We start from the raw sequence: 14,256 nt of genomic DNA on the forward strand, positions 1-14,256 counted from the left end.
TCTTGACCTGACTGCAGTTCAGTGTCGTAACCGACGTTAGTGGGCAACTGCTCAGCTGTGATGGCCACTGGCACGCTGGAGAAGTGTGCTGTTCACAAATGAATCCCAGGTTTCAACTGTACCTGGCAGATAGCAGACGTCGTGTGGGAGAGCGGTTTGCTGATGTCAACGTTGTTAACAGAGAATCCCATTGGTAGGGTTACGTTACGTGTCAGGCATAAGCTACGAACAATGAACACAAATGCATTTTATCGATGGTCATTTGAATGCACAGAGATACCGTGACGAGATCCTGAGGCCATTTTCATGCCATTCATCTGCCACCATCACCTCATGTTTCAGCATGTTAATGCACAGCCCCGTGTCGCAAGATGCTGTACACAATTCCTGGAAGCTGAAAATGTCTTAGTTCCTCCATGGCCTGCATACTCACGAGACATAGTCACCCATTGAGCATGTTTGGGATGCTCTGGATCGATGTGTACAACAGCGTGTTTCAGTTCCCACCAATATCCAGAAACTTCACACAGCCATTGAAGAGGAGTGGGACAACATTTCACAGGCCACAATCAACAGCCTGATCAACTCTGTGAAGGAGGTGTGTCACACTGCATGAGGCAAATGGTGGTCACCCCAGATACTGACTGGCTTTCTGATCCACCCCCAAACTTTTTTTTAAGGTATCTGTATTCCCAGTGATGTGAAATCTGTACATTAGGGCCTAATGAATTTATTTAAATTGACTGATTTCCTTATATGAACTGTAACTTAATAAAATCTTTGACATTGTTGCATGTTGGGTTTTATATTTTTATTCAGTGTACTAACAATACGATACCAGTCCAAGTATCACGATACCGGTCAAGGAAATTCACACTTTTACTCAATGCAAAATATTGAATTTAACTTCACACTGGTCAGTGGATAATAGAATCCTACATTGAATGGCTGATTGGCCCAGTCTACTCAGACTGGTCTGTGCAATTGGTTATAACAGTTGCTGAAATGATACACATGTATCAACGTTGCTGAAATGATACACATGTATCAACGTTGCTGAAATGATACACATGTATCAACGTTGCTGAAATGATACACATGTATCAACGTTGCTGAAATGATACACATGTATCAACGTTGCTGAAATGATACACATGTATCAACGTTGCTGAAATGATACACATGTATCAACGTTGCTCACTCAAAGCCGCTCCAATGTAGCAAAACAGAAGACTCATCAGGGTCTGCATCCCAGCTACCACGTAAACACTGATGCACTTCACTCTTGTATAATGAAAAGCAATGTAAAAAAAAATGCAATAATTACTATTATTATAATTATTCTGCCTAATGCGAGTGATATTTGATATTTCAATATAAAAAAAAAAAACACATTAAATATTTTTAAGTGTGCAGATTAGTACAAAAATAATGAAGAACTTCTTACCCTGGTCTTTGGGAGTTGAATGTGGATTAATCAAATTAAGTGGTGTGTCTCTCCAGTCAGATGATGATATTGATGTTATGATGAATATGCTATAAGAGATCACAAAAAAATATCTTCTTCTTACCCAGGAAGCATGTCTTTTAGTAGTCCAGATACTAGGCTTCATCCTCATCATCCTCACATTTCCTTATTTGGGTATGAAACTTTACCTGATATCGAAACGTAGATCTCTTCACAGTCTAAGATGACCACCACCAACCACTGTCTCGGTTTACCTACAACTGTTTTCAAAAACCTCTCGTGTGTGTGTGTGTGTGTGTGAGAACCACCTTCACAGAAACCATCTCTCATAGGCCATATCTGGTTTCTTTTTTTCCCCTCTCCAACCCCCTGAGAAAAGTATGCGATTGTAAACCAGATATGGCCAATGAGAGATAGTTTCTGGGGGGTTATGTTGTGTAGACTGGAGAGAGACACAGACACTTTCTTTTCAGCACAAGGGTCGTTCCACAAACAGATTGCTTTTGCGTCCCTTTGATATTTTAAGTAGGAGGCAAGCAGTTGTCTTTGCTGTAAAGCTGCCTTGGTGAGGGCCGGTAGGGTATGTGGTTGCCTGCTGGCTGAGTACAGCTGCCACACGTGATAGAAGCACGAAAGGGAATGGGTTATTATTGGACCAGCACATACAAGAGACTCCAGGCTGTTGCTGAAATCCAACTGAATGCATAAAGCGAACGGACTTTAAGAACATATTATACCAGACACCAGCAGGTTCTTTAGATCGGTGAGGCTGAAAAAGTTAGTAGCATCATACGAAACGGTACTACGGTATTCTGAAAATGTTTGGTATCATGACGTTTTGGTACCGTGATATTACCATTGTAGTGGTATACCATCCAACACTACTGCAACGTCAGATGCTGACAGCAACTAGTTCAATGACATTTCTGAACAGTCAGAGATGCTGACAGCAACTAGTTCAATGACATTACTGAACAGTCAGATGCTGACTGCCTCTGCTGAACAACCTTGAAATGACCATCGCTGTTCTGAAAAAGGCAACGAGGCAGGCTACATTCTGTTCTCCCGTTGTGAAAAAGGCAACGAGGCAGGCTACATTCTGTTCTCCCGTTGTGAAAAAGGCAACGAGGCAGGCTACATTCTGTTCTCCCGTTGTGAAAAAGGCAACGAGGCTGGCTACATTCTGTTCTCCCGTTCTGAAAAAGGCAACGAGGCTGGCTACATTCTGTTCTCCCGTTGTGAAAAAGGCAACGAGGCTGGCTACATTCTGTTCTCCCGTTCTGAAAAAGGCAACGAGGCAGGCTACATTCTGTTCTCCCGTTGTGAAAAAGGCAACGAGGCTGGCTACATTCTGTTCTCCCGTTCTGAAAAAGGCAACGAGGCTGGCTACATTCTGTTCCCCTGTTGTGAAAAAGGCAACGAGGCCGGCTACATTCTGTTCCCCTAAAAGTGTGACTTCTGATATTTTGTTGTCTCTCTCGGTTTTCACTTCCAATTTATTTGTCAACATATGTAGGCCTATGTACATACGTACCAATCCATCAGTTCCCTCCCTCAGGGGAGTGATGGACAGTAGGTTATTAGCAGCACAATGTGCTACCATGTGTGATGAAGAACAACTTAGACAAGTAGTAAGTAGTCAAGTGAGTTTTTAAAAATGCCTATTAAACCTAATCAATATTTATTATTTTTAGACAATCAAGTACAGTTCTTTTTCTTTTTGTTCCTTGTCAGAGGAGGAACATAGAAAATGATCTTGCATTGAAGATACATAGCTAGGAGTTGATACCCTTCTTAGCTAGGAGTCTATATTCATAGATCCAAACTTTTGACCTCTAACCTGTCGGCGTCATGAAGCAATACAATTTGCTGAATGGTGTCAGTATTTATTTACTTTGTTCCAGGTTATGATGAAATGCAAATAAGAAAATCACTTCTGACATGAAAAATGCACAGTTCTACAGATGATGCAATATAAACACAGAACTGGACCTTATAGACTCAGTTATACAGACAGTTTAGAGGTTCAGCTCTGGGCTAGGCTCAACATATACACAAAAGTATGTGAACACCCCTTCAAATTAGTGGATTCGGCCATTTCAGCAACATCCTTTGCTGACAGGTGCATAAAATCGAGCACACCGCCCTGCAATCTCAATAGACAAACATTGGCAGTAGAATGGCCTAACTGAAGAGCTCAGTAACGTTCAACGAGGCACTGTCATATGATGCCACCTTCCCAACGTCTAGGAGCAACAACGGCTCAGCCGCGAAGTGGTAGGCCACACAAGTTCACAGAACAGGACCGCCGAGTGCTGAAGTGTGTAGCTTGTATAAATCGTCTGTCCTCGGTTGCAACACTCACTCCCGAGTTCCAAACTGCTTCTGGAAGTAATTTCAGCACAAGAACTGTTCGTCGGGAGCTTCATGAAATGAGTTTCCATGGCCGAACAGCAGCATACAAGCCTAAGATCACCATGCGCCATGCCAAGCGTCGGCTGGACTGGTATAAAGCTTGCCGCCATTGGACTCTGGAGCAGTAGTAATGTGTTCTCTTGCGTGATGAATCACACTTCACCATCTGGCAGACGACGGACTAATCTGGGTTTGGTGGATGCCAGGAGAACCCTACCCGCACCAATGCATAGTCGTGCCAACCGTAAAGTTTGGTGGAAGAGAAATAATGGTCTGGTGCTGTTTTTCATGGTTTGGGCCCCTTATTTCAAGTGAAGGGAACGCTATAGTATAGAATGACATTCTGGACGATTCTGTGCTTCCAACTTTGTGGCAAGTTTGGGGAAGGCCCTTTCCTGTTAAAGCATGACAATGCCACCGTGCACAAAGCAAGGCCCACACAGAAATGGTTTGTCGAGATCAGTGTAAGGAAGAACTTGACTGGCCTGCACAGAGCCCTGACTTCAACCCCATCGAACACCTTTGGGATAAAATGGAATGCCAAATAACGCCCAGCATCAGCGCCATACCTCACGAATGTGCTAGTGGTAGAATGAAAGCAAGTCCCCACAGCAATGTTCCAACATGTAGTAGAAATCCTTCCCAGAAGAGTGGAGGCTGTTATAGCAGCAAAAAGGGGGGGGGGGCAACTCCATATTAATGCCCATCATTTTGGAATGAGATGTTCAACGAGCAGGTGTATTTTGGACAGATTTAGATGAGAGTGAAACCTCTTGCTTTGCCTCTTCTCTGATAATATGCATGCCTACAAGTAAGACATTTTTCATTAAGAGCTTAAAGGAAACATGCAACAATGACAAGCCTATTGTCTGACAGTTCAAAAGGCTATATCCCGTTTTCAGTCAGCAAACCAAAAGACTATATCCCGTTATCAGTCAGCAAACCAAAAGGCTATATCCCGTTATCAGTCAGCAAACCAAAAGGCTATATCCTGTTATCAGTCAGCAAACCAAAAGGCTATATCCTGTTATCAGTCAGCAAACCAAAAGGCTATATCCTGTTATCAGTCAGCAAACCAAAAGGCTATATCCTGTTATCAGTCAGCAAACCAAAAGGCTATATCCTGTTATCAGTCAGCAAACCAAAAGGCTATATCCTGTTATCAGTCAGCAAACCAAAAGGCTATATCCTGTTATCAGTCAGCAAACCAAAAGGCTATATCCTGTTATCAGTCAGCAAACCAAAAGGCTATATCCTGTTATCAGTCAGCAAACCAAAAGGCTATATCCTGTTATCAGTCAGCAAACCAAAAGACTATATCCCGTTTTCAGTCAGCAAACCAAAAGAATATATCCTGTTATTGAACATGCAACTCCTGTAATAAAGCCGCGAATAAAACATAATTTTCATACATTTACCAAAATGTAATTCGCGGAAAACACCCTTCTTAACCTAATGCGAGCAGTTGTGATAGAGATGAAAATCTCTGTTAGAATTTTAGAAAGAGTGGGAATATAATAGCAACAGCTAGCAGGGGTTGCTAATATGACTAGGATTGAGCCTTTGGCTTCTGGACAACGAAAGAACAGTATAAACCAGATAAGTAAAAAATAAAAGTAACAAATAATTAAAGAGATTCAGTAAAATAACAACAGCGAGGCGCTATACAGGGGGTACCGGTACAGAGTCAATGTGGAGGCTATATACAGGGGGTACCGGTACAGAGACAATGTGGAGGCTATATACAGGGGGTACCGGTACAGAGACAATGTGGAGGCTATATACAGGGGGTACCGGTACAGAGACAATGTGGAGGCTATATACAGGGGGTACCGGTACAGAGACAATGTGGAGGCTATATACAGGGGGTACCGGTACAGAGACAATGTGGAGGCTATATACAGGGGGTACCGGTACAGAGTCAATGTGGAGGCTATATACAGGGGGTACCGGTACAGAGACAATGTGGAGGCTATATACAGGGGGTACCGGTACAGAGTCAATGTGGAGGCTATATACAGGGGGTACCGGTACAGAGACAATGTGGAGGCTATATACATGGGTACCGGTACAGAGACAATGTGGAGGCTATATACAGGGGGTACCGGTACAGAGTCAATGTGGAGGCTATATACAGGGGGTACCGGTACAGAGTCAATGTGGAGGCTATATACAGGGGGTACCGGTACAGAGTCAATGTGGAGGCTATATACAGGGGGAACCGGTACAGAGTCAATGTGGAGGCTATATACAGGGGGTACCGGTACAGAGACAACGTGGAGGCTATATACATGGGTACCGGTACAGAGACAATGTGGAGGCTATATACAGGGGGTACCGGTACAGAGTCAATGTGGAGGCTATATACAGGGGGTACCGGTACAGAGTCAATGTGGAGGCTATATACAGGGGGTACCGGTACAGAGTCAATGTGGAGGCTATATACAGGGGGTACCGGTACAGAGTCAATGTGGAGGCTATTTAGAAGGGGGTACCGGTACAGAGTCAATGTGGAGGCTATATACAGGGGGTACCGGTACAGAGTCAATGTGGAGGCTATTTAGGAGGGGGTACCGGTACAGAGACAATGTGGAGGCTATATACAGGGGGTACTGGTAGAGAGTCAATGTGGAGGCTATTTAGGAGGGGGTACCAGTACAGAGTCAATGTGGAGGCTATATACAGGGGGTACCGGTACAGAGTCAATGTGGAGGCTATATACAGGGGGTACCGGTACAGAGTCAATGAGTGGCGGCACCGGTTAGTCGAGGTAATATGTACAGTTGATGTCGGAAGTTAACATACACCTTAGCCAAATAAATTTAAACTCAGTTTCATAATTCCTGACATTTAATTCTAGTAAATAATCCCTGTTTTAGGTCAGTTAGGATCACCACTTTATTTTAAGAATGTGAAATGTCAGAATAATAGGAGAGAGAATTATTGATTTCAGCTTTGATTTATTTCATCACATTCCCAGTGGGTCAGAAGTTTACATACACTCAATTAGTATTTGGTAGCATTTCCTTTACAATGTTTAACTAGGGTCAAACGTATCGGGTAGCCTTCCACAAGCTACCCACAATAAGTTGGGTGAATGTTCCCCATTCCTCCTGACAGAGCTGGTGTAACCGAGTCTGGTTTGTAGGCCTCATTGATTACACACGCTTTTTCAGTTCTGCCCACAAATGTTGTATAGGATTGAGGTCAGCGCTTCGTGATGGCCACTCCAATACCTTGACTTTGTTGTCCTTAAGCCATTTTGCCACAACTCTGGAAGTATGCTTAGGGTTATTGTCCATTTGGAAGACCCATTTGCGACCAAGCGTTAACTTCCTGACTGATGCCTCGAGATGTTGCTTCAATATATCCACATAATTTTCCATCCTCATTATGCCATCTATTTTGTGAAGTGCACCAGTCCCTCCTGCAGCAAAGCACCCCCACAACATGATGCTGCCTCCCCCATGCTTCACAGTTGAGATTGTGTAATTCAGTTTGCAAGCCCTTCCCCCTTTTTCCTCCAAACATAACAATGGTCATTATAGCCAAACAGTTATTTTTTTGTTTCATCAGACCAGAGGACATTTCTCAAAAAATTACTATCTTTGTCCCCATGTGCAGTTGCAAACCGTAGTCTGGCTTTTTTAATGGTGGTTTTGGAGCAGTGGCTTCTTCCGTGCTGAGAGGCCTTTCAGGTTATGTCGATATCGGACTCGTTTTACTGTGGATATAGATACTTTTGTACCCGTTTCCTCCAGCATCTTCACAAGGTCCTTTGCTGTTGTTCTGAGATTGATTTGCACTATTCACACCACTATTCACACTCTAGGAGACAGAACGTGTCTCCTTCCTGAGCGGTATGACGGCTGCGTGGTCCCATGGTGTTTATACTTCCGTACTATTGTTTGTACAGATAAACGTGGTATCTTCAGGCGTTTGGAAATTGCTCCCAAGGATGAACCAGACTTGTGGTGGTCTACGATTTTCCCATGATGTCAAGCAAAGAGGCAATGAATTTGAAGGTAGAACTTGAAATACATCCAGAGGTACACCTCAAATTGACTCAAATAGCCTATCAGAAGCTTCTAAAGCCATGACATAATTTTTGAGAATGTTCCAAGCTGTTTAAAGGCACAGTCAAATTAGTGTACGTAAACTTCTGAGCCACTGGAACTGTGATACAGTGAAATAATCTGTCTGTAAATAATTGTTGGAACAATTACTTGTGTCGTGCACAGAGTAGATGTTCTCACCGACTTGCCAAAACTATAGTTTGTTTTAACAAGAAATTTGTGGAGTGGTTTAAAAACGAGTTAATGACTCCAACCTAAGTGCATTTAAACTTCTGACTTCAACTTTAGTTAGAATTAAAGTGACTATGCAAAGATAATAAACAGAGAGTAGCAGTTGCATTAAGAGGGGGAATGCAAATAGTCTGGGTAGATATTTGATTAGCTGTAATATGAGTCTTATGGCTTGGGGGGGTAGAAGCTGTTAAGAAGTCTTCTTGACCTAGACTTGGCACTCCGGTACTGTTGCTGTGCGGTAGCAGAGAGAACAGTCGATGACTACAGTGGCTGGAGACTAACCATTTTAGGGCCTTCCTACAATTAAGAAATAAAAATAGCTCCTTTTAAATTGTGGCCACCAAAGTTTAAATCACAATTACATTTAGAATTGTTATTTGTTGCGCTATGACTGGGCTGACCAATGACTGGGCTTACAAAAGCAGGTTTCACTACTATAGCCTACAGACGTTTTGAAGAGCTACTTTCACGCCGTCTGACAGGTGGTAGACTATTCCTCTCCTTTAACTAGTCTCTGTCTGCCAGGTGATATTCCTCTAACTAGTCTGTTTGCCAGGTGATATTCCTCTAACTAGTCTCTGTCTGACAGGTGATATTCCTCTAACTAGTCTCTGTCTGACAGGTGATATTCCTATAACTAGTCTCCAACTGCCAGGTGATATTCCTCTAACTAGTCTCTGTCTGACAGGTGGTATTCCTCTAACTAGTCTCTGTCTGACAGGTGATATTCCTCTAACTAGTCTCCGTCTGACAGGTGATATTCCTCTAACTAGTCTCCGTCTGACAGGTGGTGTTCCTCTAACTAGTCTCTGTCTGACAGGTGGTGTTCCTCTAACTAGTCTCTGTCTGACAGGTGGTGTTCCTCTAACTAGTCTCCGTCTGACAGGTGATATTCCTCTAACTAGTCTCTGTCTGACAGGTGATATTCCTCTAACTAGTCTCTGTCTGACAGGTGGTATTCCTCTAACTAGTCTCTGTCTGACAGGTGGTATTCCTCTAACTAGTCTCTGTCTGACAGGTGATATTCCTCTAACTAGTCTCCAACTGCCAGGTGATATTCACTAACTAGTCTCCGTCTGACAGGTGGTATTCCTCTAACTAGTCTCCGTCTGACAGGTGGCGTTCCTCTAACTAGTCTCCGTCTGACAGGTGATATTCCTCTCCTCTAACTAGTCTCCGTCTGACAGGTGATATTCCTCTAACTAGTCTCTGTCTGACAGGTGATATTCCTCTAACTAGTCTGTCTGACAGGTGATATTCCTCTAACTAGTCTCCGTCTGACAGGTGATATTCTCTAACTAGTCTCTGTCTGACAGGTGGTGTTCCTCTAACTAGTCTCTGTCTGACAGGTGATATTCCTCTAACTAGTCTCTGTCTGACAGGTGATATTCCTCTAACTAGTCTCCGTCTGACAGGTGATATTCCTCTAACTAGTCTCTGTCTGACAGGTGGTGTTCCTCTAACTAGTCTCCGTCTGACAGGTGATATTCCTCTAACTAGTCTCTGTCTGACAGGTGATATTCCTCTAACTAGTCTCCATCTGACAGGTGATATTCCTCTAACTAGTCTCTGTCTGACAGGTGGTGTTCCTCTAACTAGTCTCCGTCTGACAGGTGATATTCTCTAACTAGTCTCTGTCTGACAGGTGATATTCCTCTAACTAGTCTCTGTCTGACAGGTGATATTCCTCTAACTAGTCTGTCTGACAGGTGGCGTTCCTCTAACTAGTCTCTGTCTGACAGGTGGCGTTCCTCTAACTAGTCTGTCTGACAGGTGATATTCCTCTAACTAGTCTCTGTCTGACAGGTGGTATTCCTCTCCTCTAACTAGTCTCTGTCTTACAGGTGATGTTCCTCTAACTAGTCTCTGTCTGACAGGTGGTGTTCCTCTAACTAGTCTCTGTCTGACAGGTGGTATTCCACTCCTCTAACTAGTCTCTGTCTGAAAGGTGGTATTCCTCTCCTCTAACTCGTCTCTGTCTTACAGGTGATGTTCCTCTAACTAGTCTCTGTCTGACAGGTGGCGTTCCTCTAACTAGTCTCTGTCTGACAGGTGGTGTTCCTCTAACTAGTCTGTCTGACAGGTGGTGTTCCTCTAACTAGTCTGTCTGACAGGTGATATTCCTCTAACTAGTCTCCGTCTGACAGGTGATATTCCTCTAACTAGTCTCCGTCTGACAGGTGATATTCCTCTAACTAGTCTCCGTCTGACAGGTGATATTCACTAACTAGTCTCTGTATGACAGGTGGTATTACTCTAACTAGTCTCCGTCTGACAGGTGATATTCCTCTAACTAGTCTCTGTCTGACAGGTGATATTCCTCTAACTAGTCTCCGTCTGACAGGTGATGTTCCTCTAACTAGTCTCCGTCTGACAGGTGATATTCCTCTAACTAGTCTCCATCTGACAGGTGATATTCACTAACTAGTCTCTGTCTGACAGGTGATATTCCTCTAACTAGTCTCTGTCTGACAGGTGGTATTCCTCTAACTAGTCTCTGTCTGACAGGTGATATTCCTCTAACTAGTCTCTGTCTGACAGGTGGTGTTCCTCTAACTAGTCTCTGTCTGACAGGTGATATTCCTCTAACTAGTCTCTGTCTGACAGGTGATATTCCTCTCCTCTAACTAGTCTGTCTGACAGGTGATATTCCTCTAACTAGTCTCTGTCTGACAGGTGGTGTTCCTCTAACTAGTCTCTGTCTGACAGGTGATATTCCTCTAACTAGTCTCTGTCTGACAGGTGATATTCCTCTAACTAGTCTCTGTCTGACAGGTGGTATTCCTCTAACTAGTCTCTGTCTGACAGGTGGTATTCCTCTAACTAGTCTCTGTCTGACAGGTGGTATTCCTCTCCTCTAACTAGTCTCTGTCTGACAGGTGGTATTCCTCTAACTAGTCTCCGTCTGACAGGTGATATTCACTAACTAGTCTCCGTCTGACAGGTGATATTCACTAACTAGTCTCTGTCTGACAGGTGATATTCCTCTAACTAGTCTGTCTGACAGGTGGTGTTCCTCTAACTAGTCTCTGTCTGACAGGTGATATTCCTCTAACTAGTCTCTGTCTGACAGGTGATATTCCTCTAACTAGTCTCCGTCTGACAGGTGATATTCCTCTCCTCTAACTAGTCTCCGTCTGACAGGTGGTGTTCCTCTAACTAGTCTCCGTCTGACAGGTGATGTTCCTCTAACTAGTCTCCGTCTGACAGGTGATATTCCTCTCCTCTAACTAGTCTCCGTCTGACAGGTGGTGTTCCTCTAACTAGTCTCCGTCTGACAGGTGATATTCCTCTAACTAGTCTCTGTCTGACAGGTGGTGTTCCTCTAACTAGTCTCTGACAGGTGGTATTCCTCTAACTAGTCTCCGTCTGACAGGTGATATTCCTCTAACTAGTCTCTGTCTGACAGGTGATATTCCTCTAACTAGTCTCTGTCTGACAGGTGGTGTTCCTCTAACTAGTCTCTGACAGGTGGTATTCCTCTAACTAGTCTCCGTCTGACAGGTGATATTCCTCTAACTAGTCTCTGTCTGACAGGTGGTGTTCCTCTAACTAGTCTCTGACAGGTGGTATTCCTCTAACTAGTCTCCGTCTGACAGGTGATATTCCTCTAACTAGTCTCCGTCTGACAGGTGATATTCCTCTAACTAGTCTCCGTCTGACAGGTGGTATTCCTCTAACTAGTCTCCGTCTGACAGGTGATATTCCTCTAACTAGTCTCTGTCTGACAGGTGGCGTTCCTCTAACTAGTCTCTGTCTGACAGGTGGCGTTCCTCTAACTAGTCTGTCTGACAGGTGGCGTTCCTCTAACTAGTCTCTGTCTGACAGGTGATATTCCTCTGGAACTCTATAATTGTCAGGTTGATGTTTATTGTAACAACTCTTGCCCTGGAAGCAGAACGGAACGGTTTCTTCTAGATGTGCCAACTGCAAAGCAAAAATGGTCTGGATTGTAAAAACTCATGAAATTATATTTTTGGTTGTAATTTAAGGTTAGGCATTACAGTTAGCAGTGTCGTTGAAATCAAATTGGATTTTATGACAACTCTGCAGAGCTGCCTCCAAGGCAAGACTCATGACAACCTGTGTTTTGTTCATGGTGGTGGAGAATGCAGTCTCAGGTGCTGCTCCAGAATCTCCCAAATGTGTTCAACTAGGTTGAAAGTAGAGCTGGGTGATACGCCCTAAAAATATATTTTTGTAATTTATTTGCGATTTACAATATATACAGCATCTCTTTTTTTGTATATTGTTTTCTCTAAATAAGCTTTGTTGTACAATGAAAAAAAAAGGTCAAATATAATGCATTTCAAACAGTCAGCGATAATCTAATGAATTCAGGGCTTGTGAAGTTATACCTAGGCCAAATATAAACCTTCCACGACCATAAGACCCACTAATAATTTAATAGAAATAGTTTAACCTGCTTTTTTGCAATAATTACTGATCTGACTTTCAAGTCTTTCAATGAAAATAGAATTTGTGTTATAAATTTAACCAGAATCATGCACATTTCAATAATAATGACTAACTTCTTATATCAGGCATTATAGAAAATGAACACAGATCTCATAAACAATCTCTCAAACACAAGCCCCCGTTCTAGTAAGTAGCCAGCTAATCATTATATTTCAAGTTTAACCAACTTGGATCTATTTGCTAGTTCATAAGGCTGAACAGTTGAAGTATGGCCACCTTTCTGTTCACCTCAGACTGTTTGAACAGCATACTAGACTGTCCACTTTGTTCAGATGTTGAAATCACGTGGCCTACCACATTTCTCAAAATGAGAACGAGTTGCCATATCCTTATACAAAACTGTGTTTTATGCTTTTTGCACATTTATAAAAATAGACTACACAGCTAGTATAACAGTCTTTGGCTAAAATGCTGCTAGCGGTACGTGTTACCTCAATGCTGTGCTCGACAAACTGAGGATTCATTTCCCAAAAATCAATGTTCATTGATACTCCCGTTGTAGTAGTGTTTACTCTGCACGTAATTTGAGGAGTTGAGACATAAAAAGGCTATCAGTAGAAAGGTCAACTTCTCCTCCATTACTGTAAAATTATTTCTCAAGGGTGGGACTAAAAATAAAATAAAATAAAAAAGAACTCATGTAAAATGTATACATACGGGTTCAGAACCTTTTTGAAACATCACAATTGCCAAATATAAATCAAAACTGGATGGTCTTCAGAGATAAGATGGGAGGGGTTGATGGAGGCTGAAAGAATGGGCCTAAAAACAAACAAACGATAACTATTGGAAAATAGACTGTGTCCTTAAAATGTATATAGTATGTATAAGCTGGAAGTAAAAGCCTAAAAGTTGTTGTCCATTAGTTTACTCCAATTAGGGGAGGGGTGGTTAGGGGAATATATATAATTATTTTTTTAATCCGGGGGATTGGAAATGATGCAGACAATTACATTGATAGAAGCCACAATCTGCAATATTAAAGCTGATCTACCCCCTAAAAAGGTTGTGTTTTTTTAAAAAGCTCAATGCAACACAGTCATGAAGAGGCCATGAAAATGCCTCTTCCCCCACAGGAGGCTGAAAAGATTCAGCATGGGCCTATAGACAATTATTAATAAGTTATAAATTAGTTAGTCCGAGTAGCTATTGGTTATCTGTGTTGACCATTTTTGCAATACCTCTTTTGAAATGATCAACATACGCTACTGTTTATTATCTATCCTGTTGCCTAGTCACTTTATCCCTACCTATATGTACATATCTACCTCAATGACCTAGTACCCCTGCACATGGACTCGGTATTGGCACCCTGTGTATACAGCCAAGTCATTATGGACTCGGTACTGGCACCCTGTGTATACAGCCAAGTCATTATGGACTCGGTACTGGCACCCTGTGTATACAGCCAAGTCATTATGGACTCGGTACTGGTACCCTGTGTATACAGCCAAGTCATTATGGACTCGGTACTGGTACCCTGTGTATACAGCCAAGTCATTATAGACTCGGTACTGGCACCCTGTGTATACAGCCAAGTCATTATGGACTCGGTACTGGCACCCTGTGTATACAGCCAAGTCA

The 14,256-nt window shown here is 42.7% G+C and overlaps 1 protein-coding gene across 3 annotated transcripts in view; it reads right to left on the reverse strand.

The window, feature by feature from the left end:
* Window positions 1-14,256, reverse strand: part of LOC135526744 (proton-coupled amino acid transporter 1-like) — a 38,888-nt gene that overhangs the window by 22,996 nt on the left and 1,636 nt on the right. The window contains exons 1-2 of one of the 3 annotated variants that reach the window (XM_064955365.1): window positions 1,657-1,734; window positions 1,448-1,536 (exon numbers count right to left, since the gene is read on the reverse strand). The exons of 1 other annotated variant lie outside the window; for it this stretch is intronic. The gene's annotated coding sequence lies outside the window, so the exon portion shown is untranslated. Of the gene's footprint in view, window positions 1-1,447; window positions 1,537-1,656; window positions 1,735-14,256 lie in introns of those variants that run through there. One more of the 3 variants, XM_064955364.1, reaches the window with a different exon arrangement.

Source organism: Oncorhynchus masou, chromosome 32 (assembly GCF_036934945.1).
Source record: "Oncorhynchus masou masou isolate Uvic2021 chromosome 32, UVic_Omas_1.1, whole genome shotgun sequence".
NCBI lineage: Eukaryota > Metazoa > Chordata > Actinopteri > Salmoniformes > Salmonidae > Oncorhynchus > Oncorhynchus masou.